The sequence below is a fragment of the Columba livia genome, chromosome 1 (assembly GCF_036013475.1).
Source record: "Columba livia isolate bColLiv1 breed racing homer chromosome 1, bColLiv1.pat.W.v2, whole genome shotgun sequence".
NCBI lineage: Eukaryota > Metazoa > Chordata > Aves > Columbiformes > Columbidae > Columba > Columba livia.
Genome location: NC_088602.1, coordinates 111,326,918 through 111,336,908, shown reverse-complemented (window position 1 = coordinate 111,336,908; position 9,991 = coordinate 111,326,918).

The window sequence follows — 9,991 nt, the reverse complement described above, 5'->3', positions numbered from 1 at the left end:
AAAAAACAAACCAAAACAACATTTTAATTACACTGCCACTTTAGTTTAGACTGTAAACTGCCCTGCATGCCTGGACTATCTTTTTCATTACATTTAAGCAGGCTCTCAGAAATCTTGCAAAGGAACAAATCTGAAAAAGTATCCAGTTCCTCTGGACACATGTATGCATTGAAACCCTGTTTTTCAGTAGGAGTTCTAGTTGTTCAGTAAACTCATCCTTACAGAACTGGGCATTTAAAAATTGGACTCAGGACAAATTTGCAAAAGCAGACCCTATGGAGTCTGCCACGCTCTTCCAGGTGCAGTGGGATCTACAGCTATTACAGTGGCTTGGAAAATAAGCATCACCTCATGTCTTCCAGTAGGTAATTCTATATAGGCTTAATTCGATGTGCACCTAGGTCAATTTTGTCTATTTATATAAGAGGCTCAGCTCATTTCTATATTACAGGGCATTCTCAGACCCCTTCCTCTTCATCCTGTTGTTCACAGTCAGCAAAACTCACAGTTACTGTATGACATTATTGTGTTATTTCTGACAAAAACTAGCTCCTGTAGTCCCATTTTAGATGAGTTTTTACCTGAAACTTTCCTATCAGTTTTGTTCTCATTAGCTGAACCTACAGACAGATATCTCTAAAGTAGTTAGAAATGGATTTTGTTTGACTGGGTGGTTGTGTTGGATATTTTGCCCTTTGTTTGATAACGCACAGGCACTCTTATCACACATTTTTATGAATCATTAGCCATCAGGCTTTCATAATACTTTGAGTTAGCATACTGGGAACTATTTGTCTGTGTACAAATTTAATGAAGCAAAAGAAGAAATGCAGCCCAAAGCCTTCAAACTGACATAGCTCTCCTTAACAAGAAGTGCTTGGCATCTCAGACCCACAATTTTCCACCTGGAAATCTGGCTAAAAAAATACTTTAGAAAACAAAACATTGAAATCAACTATGTGGGGTTCTGCAGCTCTGCTGGAAAGGTTTAGAGGTGTGCAAATTGAAAAAGATTAAAAGTCCCTGCCTTCTTTCAAAAGTCTCCCCCAGTGACAAGTATCCCCGGTGGAGCAGCAGTGTGCAAGGAGCAGCCAATGCTGAGACTGGAGTGAGCAGGAGGACATGTGTCGGCAGACCCTTGTGCCATGCCAGAGGAAGACCAAACACAGCTCTGGGCTCTGAGGGCAGCCTGGCAAGCAGGTTTCACCATTTTAGGCCATGCTTACATGTTTAACAACAAGCTGAGTTCAAGTAGTCCTGCCTTCTCCTTCCTCTCACTACCAAACCCTGCTGGATTACATCCACGCTAGTGCCATTTCCGCCACTGAGCTTGTGGAGATGTTGGTATGGCACATAGTGACACCACAGAGATAAAAAACTGCCACTCAAAACCTTTTTATTTTCTTGCAAGAGCATTTCCCTGCTCCAGGTCTCTGGGCAGTTGCATGAAGGCTTGTGTCAGCTTGACAGGGAGGTGTGGAAGAGAAGTGGGGGGAGAAGGACTGGAGTTCTTCAGCAGTAACTGGGACTGGAAACCTAGTGAAGTCAATGTGCCCACAGTGCTACTGTAGCTTTCCAAATTTGTTGAATGTGAGTTTCTACTTTTCTCCCTATTTTGTTCTCTAAAGGTGCTAAATAGTCAGCAAGTGCCCTGTCATTTTGGCTATTGTAATACTGAAAAATATGGGGACTCTAATCTTTGATAAATAATAAGTATACTTATGTAAGAATACTTATAATAAGTGACAGAGAAGAGTGAGTTGCTGCGACTTCGAGCCATACCATTCCTACATGCTACCTCCTGGGTTCATCATTAGATCTAACATCCTCCTCTGAAACAGCTGAAAGAAAGGTTAAGTATGACAGATTTATTCTGAGCCTCCTACCAAGACACTAATTCCAGCTTCAGCAGCTGTTTGTTCCCTTGCCTTTAGCCTGTTCCTTCCCGGATTTAACATTCCCTTCCCTTCCTGCGACACGGGGCCCTGCACTGCAGGGGACGAGAGGCAGAAGCCTTTGGGTAGGAGTGTAGCTGACTCCAGAACAGCACAGTTGTGTGTGCTTTGCACCTTCTCTGGCCTGCTAAGCATGTAATTTGCACCCTCTGAGAAGTGAATTCTCCTCGACTCCTACTCCCATGTACTCAGCGAGACTTGCTGACACGTAATGTATGGCTGCTTGAGTGGGGAGCACAGGACTCAGCTGACTCAGAGTTGTCAACTCCCTGCCAAGGGGCAAAATGAGAGGTGCGAGTTACAGAAGGTGGAATTTACGATAAATAGCAAGCTGAGTCTGCCATAAGGCAAGCAGATGGATGCAGTGCCCCTTTGGTTCTCTACAGCTACAAAAGTAATTTTTTTTTCTTGAGTCATGCCTAGCAATGGTACAATTATTTTTGGACCACCACCAGGACATCACTGATACAACGATCATGTCTGTAGTAAAACCGCTGGCCATTACTTGTGGCAGCAGTATGTAGCAGTGTGTTTAGACCCATTAGTTTTTATTTTTAAATGTTTTTGCATCTCAGTTTATAATTTTTTATTGTCTAGTAAGACAGAGCATGACTCTGAGTGCCCAATCTGAGATACATTAAAAGACTCGGAACCTCAATAAGCACCAAAGAGAACCACGTAAAAGATAATAATGTGAGAAATCAGTAGGATGCTCCAAAAGCACATTTTTTTAGTACTTTCATCCAGATACTTGGGTATGTTTTCTAGACATTGCTGCCAACAGTTGTGTACTTTTTAAAAATTTAGTTTTCTTGGTGTGTCATTCAAGGACTAAGCTGGTATAAAGCTCATCAATATTGATATGATGATGATTTTGCATTATTGTTTTGTATTGATTGCACTACTATGTGTTGACTGTGTAACATTATGGGACCTTGAGATGCATCTTGAGAGAAACTATCGGAAGGGCTAAGAATGAGATCCCAGCACTTAATTTAGCTGAGGTCAGGGGTCTAATTCTTCGGCAAAGTGGTGTGTGAGTACAGTACTGAGGCTCTCCATACAGCAAACAATGAGAGACATTTCCCTCTAAAGACAGGGACCAGGCTAAGTATTTCCATTATTCTAGGCAGGTATATAACTTCTGCCATCTCTCCCACCATCCTGTACTCACCTCTGTGTGGACTGCTGCTTACATTCTTACCTCCCCATAAACTTTGCTGTCTTACAAGCGGCCAGTGCCACTTCTCTGATTCTGCACTCTCTCATAAAGGTGATTTTACTCCAGGACAAGCCATCAGGAGATGCTTCTGTGTTTGGGTGACTTTTATCCTTTGCTGGAACTTATTTACCTGACAGATGACCACAGAAAATTTCCCTGTCCTTTTAAGATCTACAGAAAATAGGAGACACAAGAGGCTCTGGTATTGATTTCCAGGACACTTGAACAGGATTATAAAGCTCTATTTTCCCCTCTTCCCTTTGACACCAGCAGTTGTGACATATGCTCAACATTTGACATGGCTGCAGCTGAGCAGCTCCCCATTTAGATCTGGGCTGCATCAGCCTCCAGAGACACAGGTGGAATCTAAGCCATCTGTCTAATGCTAAATACAGAGACAGCCCAGGGATTGTGCCTTTATATGACTTGTTCTTTTATTTCCTTTAAATAAATAGATTAACAATTCTCCATCTTCTTACAAGTTTGAAAACAATGGAAGGTTGGAAATTGCTTCTGGGAAAATGTTCTGGAGAGCTCCTAAGTACAATAAGGTCATTGACATACTGGAGCAAGTCCAGTGGAGAACAACTAGAGACTGGATCACATGATGTAAGAGGAAAAACTGTGAAAGCAGCTCGGTTTGCACAGCCTGGAGCAAACTCAGCCTTAATGGGATGTTATAAAGAAGATGGACCCAGTCTTTCTACCTACAAGTTGCAACTGGTTGGAAAAAAGCTTATGACAATCAGGATAGTCAAACATTGGAAACAGAGAGGCTGGGAAACCTCCATCACTAGAGATCTTCAAAGCTCCCAAGGGCCTGAGCATCCTGTTCTAACTACAAGCTTGGCCCTGCTTTGAGCGATGTGTTGGAGCAGATGACCCGCAGAGCTCTTTTGAGAACTGAATTATTCAGTGATTCTATGATAGTTTAGCACATTGCATGAAGGCAAGAAAGTAGCAGCTGCACGCTAGGGGATAGCACGAGAACTGGGCAGCAGAAGCCATATACAATTTAAATCATATGATCATTATGGCATGCATTTTCACCAGGTGTGTTACTAGACTAAAGCTATCATAACAGATCCATGCTGCAGTGCTTCTTCTAATGCGTTGCTTGCTACGGTTTGCAGTTATTACTATTCTCTGAGAAGTGACATAAATATTGGCAAGGTGGTGACTTCTCTGGCGTTATTTACACAAGGCAGGTGATAGCCAGTCACATAAGAACTTCAGTTGTGTTTGTATCTTGTTATGTGTGACTGTACTCTCCTGCAGTGACTATGGATACACCAGCCTCAAAGACAGCTGGGCAGTTTTTCAACTTTTAGCATTTAGAAGTTTTTTAAAGTATTAAGGTGAACAAATGTTTTACTTGCATTTCAACATTTTTATCCAATGCATTAGTACCATTTTTTATCTGTGCAGTTCCATGATGACCATCAATTCACTGCCAGTGGCAGGGACATCCTTCTGACTCCGACGTTTGGGAAAGAGAAGATCCACCAAAGACCTCACATACCCAAGGAACTAATGGCACTTTCTCCTGCCTGAGGCCACAAACCCAAGCCTGTACCCACACCAGCCAGTGTCCTTGACCTATATTCCTTCTGCAGATATCCTTGTCCCAGGATGCTGTGAGCTTGCAGTCACTTAACATTTGATCTTAATTTTAGAGATATTTGGCCGGAATTGACTCTGTGTATGTCATGACCTCTCAAGGGTTCTTCCAGCTCTGTTTTCCAGAGTTACACAGAATATAACATGGACCAAAAATACTAGATCAGCCAGGCTCTTTGAGGGTTTGTTTTAAGGGTTCACATATGAGAAGGCTGTGAAATGATGAAGTCAGAGGCCATGAAGAGGGAAATTTGGATGTGCTAGGAGGACAATGCATACAAACTGTTAGTTATAAATGGAGGAAATCTGGATCGAGTCTGTAAACATTCACACTCCTGGAGAACTACATGTGCTGCAGGGAATACTGAAATCCTCACTTGAAAACCAAAAGCTGGCAAATGTAATTTTATTGTGCAACAAGACAGTGACAAACAAGTTTAAAACCCTTGACCTGGAAGTCTAATAAAACACAAAAACCAGCAGAGTATCAGACAATATAAAACACTATAAAAAAGATAAACATGAAAGGGGCATGGCTTCATAGAGGGATGAGTCACAGGTAATTTAAGGGACCCTGGAGTGGTTTCTGCCAGTTTCATCAGGCACGTCAGTGAGCAACACCTTAAACCCTGACAGCACTTCTAGCCAACTGGTTCAAGAGCTCTTCTGCTGGACATGAGACAAGCAGACAAGGAAAAAACCTGCCCTGTTGACTATACTTAGTGACATGAGTCAGTCTGTGTCTCTCTGGAAGGACCTCTGTTTCACCTTGTTTGTTGCAAGGGGGTGGGAAGGTGGCTTTGACCTGTGGCCACGCTGCAAGGGTGGTGACATCTGGCTGCGCAAATGTCTGTGAGAGTGTGGCAGAGTCCACTGGCACCGCTTTCAAGATGACTCAGAGACTACGGGGTAGGTGCACAGCTATGGGATGCTGCAGCTTCCACCCAGTGGGGTTTTCTCTCCCGTGGTCCCCCCATGGCATTTTGGTCCCCAAGTCCATGGGTAGGCTCAGGCTGTAGAGGTGGCAGTGCTACTGCAGTGCTGTCCCAGGCAGGGCCCTGCCAACGACTCACCACTCACCATGCAGAACGACTGTGGATGCATCAGGCAATAAACTGAGTAATACCTGGTGTGATAAACTGAAGGCAAAAGCCAACACAAATAACACATGGCTTTACCTGGTGCTCCCGGTCTTCTCACTCTTTAATTCCACCAGAAAACCTCCATGGCTATGGTGGTCAGGACCAGGCTTTGAGCCAGCCCTTAAGTGATTGTGGAACTGGGTGGTGCCACCACCTGCACTGCAAAGTCTTTGCTTTTAACCTTCTGTTTGTGCAAAGGCCACTACTCATCTTTTAGGTGCTTATGCGATGCAAACAAAGGTTGATGGTTAACCTCAGCTGTCTTGTGCTCATGGTAGTAACCGCCAGTGACGTTTATCAAGGGTTTTGCTCTCAAGCACAGGGAGCACTGAAGTGTGACAGGAAGCGAGGAGAAAATGTGTGCAAAAACAGGAAAAGGAGGGGAAACTGGGTGTGAATTTAAGAGGCAAGGGGCTGCACTGAATGAGGCTGAAGGCCAGGCTGAGCATCAGGATGGAGAAGGTGAGGTGGCATGAGATCTCAGAGGAGATGCAGATAGTAAATACAAGCAGCTGTCAGGCTGTCTTATCTGTTCCATTGGCAGTGCACTTCTCCCTGGCATAAAGGTGCCACATAGGTTTGCAAGGAGATGGAGTTGGAAATCTTTATTTTCATCCAGTGAAAATGCTGGAGGTTTCAGACCAGGAAAGCAGCTGATTGGAGGATGGAAGAGTCAGCCTGAAAGTGACTGGAAACTCCTAGCTTGGGTATGGGATTAACACTTCTCTGTAGACTGGCACATCGAAAAGATGTTTGGAGAATTCAACATTTTCTAAGGAAAAAGTATTCACTGGAAAATGTTGTCCTTGCACAGGATCAGCCGTAGTCAGAGAAAGGTCTTTCCTCTGCTCCTTCTCATTGCAGGGACTTGCAAAGGACAATCCTTACAGTAACACCTTCTTCCCATAGGTGCATGTTTGATCTCTAGCTACAGCTTGGGCAAGACTCCGGGGCTCTGCACATCTGCACGTGGCTTCTGAGGAAGGCCACGAGCATCTGCAGAGGTGGGGAATCACCAGCTTTGATTCGTGAAGCAGCAGCAGTCACAGAGCGATAATCCTTCTTAAACCTGGGTGGAATCCCAGTGAATGGGATGAATCCCAGGGAAATCAATAAGCTCTAATTTCCCAGAAGCTGTTCATATAAAAACTAAAGCAGATGATGCTAAAAGCTTTTCAGTGCAGAGAATGACGGATGCAATCTGTTATTGTTGCTACTGTGGCTGTTACTATTATTACTATTAACAAAGAATCACTCTTTCTTCCCCATAATTGCCTTTGAAATGTTCCCCCAGTAGAAGCTGGATCAACTGCTTTCCCAGAAAGTGAGATTTTTCCAATCTCTTGTGGTGTGATTTCTCAGGGCAGTGTGAAGTATGCAGATCCTGCCCCACCGATGGGGAGGCTAAGGGGGAACAGTTTTCCAGGCAGGCATTCTCCTTCCTGGGGCTGCTTTCACCAGCACTGTGCCCATGTGTGGGAGGGAGCACCACCAGCCTGCAGCACAGGACAAGACCAGTCTGTGGATGAGGATTTATTTAGTCCAGGATTTTGAAATGACACAGCAGGCACAGTCTCCTGAGCTTTGGTCCTATGGCAGGGGAAAAAAAAAAAAGTGCCCCAACACATGTGGGGCTGTCCTTGGGAAAGGGATGGATTTCCTCTTGCTGCAGACTTCCTGCTGCAGTTGTAAGGTTGTGCAAAAGGAGGCACGGCACGGCCCGACACATCCCAGGCCAGGCGTCTCAGGTACCCATAGCTGCATGGACTACCAGGTGATTCTCGCTGCCCGTTTGTCTCTCTGCTAGGAAGATATGTGTTGAGAGCAAAAACAATTATTTTCTGCAAATGCAGGCTTGCTGGCATTGTGCTTTTCTTTGTGCGACAGGAGGTGTGCAGGGGGGACAGGAAGCCTGTGGGTGCCCAGGTGGGGCTAGAGGGGCAGCACCTCCTGAGCAGCCTGTGGGACATGCCCTAGCAGCCTTGCTTAGCACTTTTGAGCTTTACCTACAATCCCACAATTCAGTCTGAGGCCTGCTCTAGCTTACACCAGTTATTCATGATACCAGCAAAACCCATAGCACACAGGTTTAAGCTCTGATTGCCCTCACCAAGCCCTTGCAGAACCCTTTTGCAGCGGAAAGCCTGAAGACAGATGGGATGTAGGAGCTCCCTCCAGCTACCCATGCCTCATGGTATTTGGCATGAATTGATGGGACTTGGACCCCAGGGTGTTTGTATACATATGTGGGCACTGCTTACATCGAGAAAGACACTAACAGGCACTCTGTTCCCAGCGTGTGAGATTAATTTGAATTCCTTCAGACACTGACCTGTTACGACACAGAAAAATAAAAAACATTTAAAGCTCATGTCCAGCTAGCAGTACACATCCAGCAGAGCTATACTTGAGAATGGAAAATTACTGCATTTTAGTTTTATTTTCACATAAAGAGTGCTAGAACTGCAGGTTTTTAAAGCAGTTGTTTACTCAGTGTTTACTGCTTTCATATTCAATGTTGAATTTCTTTCATAGCCTACTTGGTATTATATCAATTGCAGTGTAACCTCACTTAGCCAGGGACACACGGGGTGTTTTGGTCCTGCCACTTTGCTCAGTAAGTGCCCTGAGAGCATTTGCTGAATCTTGCACTGCATTTTAGCCAGTTTTAGCTCAACTGCAGAATCCTGCTTTGTCGAATAAACTGTTGAGACAAGTCTGAGATGGCTCAGCCTTTTGTTTTCATATAATACAATGTGGAAGTATACACACCTTCCCTTACCAAAACAAAAATAAAAGAAAAAAAAAGGAGCAGGAAGGCAAAAGAGATGTTTAAAATACTTTCACGAACTGCACAATGATGGGCGCTTCCGGGTTTAGTGCAACCTCTTTCTCTGGCCAAACATGGTAGGGAAGTGGCTCTATCCCTCACAGCACACACAAATAGTTCCTTTCAGCAGCCGCAGGAAGTGAGAGATGGCTGCTGGTCTTTACTGACACTAGCTTGAGTTCAGAGAGAGCCAGAGACACGGTGCTTCTATCAAATAAAGGAAGAAGTGATTAAAAGTTACTTGTTCCAAAGTTGAATGCAAATCGCTGAATGGTTCTTCATTTACCCTGAATATGAAAATAAAAATGTAGTCAAGTCTAGGATTTCCATTAAAAGGAGCCCAGAGCAACGATATGGGACTTGCCAGCCCTCCCTAACTTGGATTTGGGATCTGATGGCCTGGGGCTGGTGGCAACCCCTTGTATATCTTGGGCTTTCCCTTCACCAGGCTCATCTTGTGGTTCATGATTGCAGGAACAGGGTACCTAAAATTTGCACAGAGCCATGTCCATCCCCATTTCCCACCTAGGGCTCAGTAGCTGCTCTGACTCTTTACATGAGGGCTGCACCATCTACTGAAAAGCAGCATTTCACCAGGGGAACTGAATCAGAGCACACTATGGCTCCTACATGCACCAGGGTGTTTCACATGGAGATCTGGGAACGGTGGGGCAAGGAGGAGGAGGAGGGTGGCTCATTGCTGTGGCTTTTCCCCCCACCTTGTTCGCAGCTCCTGCTACCCTGCGATGTCCCCAGCAGTGCAGGCAGTGGAGTGCTGCCTGTGGCTACCTGCCCTGTGCTCAGCCCTACGTTTCTAAATGTGGCCACCTCAATTTTAAACTTGAGGGGGAAGGCAGAGCTTCAGCTCTGGGGTAGAAGGTTTCCTTGGCTGCAAGTGTGTTGAAGTCCTCTCTGCATTGAGTCACCAAAAGTGTGATCTTTTACCAGTAACACAGGAGAGGCCTGTAAAGGTGGGGAAGGGTAGAAAATACAAGGAGCAATAGGCTTTGTTCTGTTTGACAAAGCACTCTCTGAAATAGTGCAACATGCAAGTAACAAAGAACTCAAAGAGAAAGGCTGATGGAGGAGACCTGTGACCCCTTATCAGGAGGAAGGCTGAGGTCTGCTGATTTGGAGCCTGTGTTCTCAGCTGACTTGTCAGGAAAAAGCAGTAAGCAATGTTTCTGGAAGACAGGGAGTGAGAGCTTTAGGGACAACTGAA